The sequence below is a fragment of the Crocodylus porosus genome, unplaced genomic scaffold, assembly GCF_001723895.1.
Source record: "Crocodylus porosus isolate Cpor-Errol unplaced genomic scaffold, CroPor_comp1, whole genome shotgun sequence".
NCBI lineage: Eukaryota > Metazoa > Chordata > Crocodylia > Crocodylidae > Crocodylus > Crocodylus porosus.
The window spans coordinates 253,067-254,770 of NW_017728905.1; the positions used below are offsets into that span (position 1 = coordinate 253,067).

The 1,704-nt window shown below is 58.5% G+C and overlaps 1 protein-coding gene across 1 annotated transcript in view; it reads right to left on the bottom strand.

Moving 5' to 3' along the window:
• ZBTB7A (zinc finger and BTB domain containing 7A) overlaps window positions 1-740 on the bottom strand; it is a 25,724-nt gene extending 24,984 nt beyond the window's left edge. The window contains exon 1 of the mRNA XM_019556979.1: window positions 663-740. The gene's annotated coding sequence lies outside the window, so the exon portion shown is untranslated. The remainder of the gene's footprint in view (window positions 1-662) is intronic.
• Between the last annotated feature and the right edge of the window lie 964 nt (window positions 741-1,704).

Sequence of the window (1,704 nt, forward strand, 5' to 3'; positions counted from 1 at the left end):
CGGGTCCGGCGGGCGCGGAGTTGGCGGCGGTCCCGGGCCGCGCGGCGCTGCGCTCCAGCCCCTACTGTAACTGTATATGCAAAGCCCCGTATGATGCTCAGCTCCCTTCCTGGTTCTCCGAGGGCACAGGGGTCCCTCCCTCCTCTTAAAGGTGCAGCGCCCTCCCGCCCCCGCCCGTGCCACGAGTTCGTCCGGCCTCAGCTGCCAAGCCTGAGTGGGGGAGGGGGAAAGCGGGGGGTCCTCCTCGGCTCACCCCCTGCCTCAGTTTCCCCACCTCTCGGCCCAGTGGAGGGTAGACAGAGGTGGGGGGCAAGGGGGTGTCATGTCAAGGGTAGCAACTCCCCCCTTCCTCAGGGGCCTTTCCTCTCCTCCGGTGGCCCCCCACGACGAGAGGAGGGACGTCAGACCGGGTCCCCACGCAATTTAGCTCCGCAACACTGCCCCGGAGCGCAGGAACCTCGTATTGGCACCGGGAGCTGGAGCCGGAGCGGACCGGACCGGACAGACGTTCCTCGCGTCGCCCAGCACGGCCGCAGCGAGGAGCTCGGTGGGGCAAGAGCGCCCGGCCCAGCCCCCCGCGAACCGACGGCAGCACGTGCTTCTGTGGCCACGAAGCTCTTACAAAACCAAGCCTGCTTTTGAGAGCCTGCCTCCCATCTCACCCTTTCAAGAAAATTAAGTGCAATCCACTGGTGCCTATCACCTGGAGCCAGAGGTCAGGCCAGGAAAAATAAAAAGTCATGAAAGCTCCCTCAAAGCTCCTCCTCCCACCCAAGCTCCTCCTATGCCTGATACTAAATAAAGTGCCTCTCGCAGGAGCTTGTACAGCACAAATGTCCCTTTCCAGCCAGCTTGCGATGGCCAAGAAATGGTCAACGGTGTTCACGCGAGTCGCTGCTAACACACCACCATTGTTAGGTTCCAGGGTCAATGGCCAGGGATTTTGCATCTGTCTTTGGAGACGTTTTACATGATCTGCCAGCATGGGCACACATGCAGCCCCCTTTGCTCAAATGTTTCCTTTGCAAGAGGAAAGCTTCAGATTTAAGTGGGGGACTTTTAACAGACCGAGGGAGTGAGACGCTCAATTCCCACTGGGCTTTGGATACTTCTGAAAGTCTAGTCATGAAGGACTTGAACACAAAACGCAGCCTCTCCCCACCCCAGAGAAAAGGACTGACTTGCTGTGTCGTCATGAGCTACCCTGATCTGTCCCTGGCACTTACCCGAATGCAATGTCCTTGATGTCCAGAAGTGCCTGGCTGTGCAGGGATGCCCACGGCGATGCACATGCAATCACCCTCCTGCCTCGTGATAGAAGAACCAGTCTACATCTTCCAGGGGCTAGCAGCGGGATGCAGGAAAAGGCTGCGCCAGGCTTGCTGTGGGAGATTGGGTCCGAGGCACAACTTAGCAGCTTGGGAATGTTGTCTGAGGCCTTGTCTACACTAGGGCAAGCTTCTTTGTGGCAGCTGCTGTCTGCCAGCAGAAGTCACCAGCACACATCTGCAAGGTCCATGCCATTCACTGCACCCACTGGGGTGAATGCACCCTGGGAAGACTCCAGCTGTAGAAGGCACCTGGCCCTGGCAGAAAGCATAACCACATCTACAGGCATGCCAGTGGACAGCAGAAGTCCCTTAAATGAGAGATGTGGCATATGGTGGCACAAAGGAGGTGGGTGTTCCCACAGACCAGCTAAGA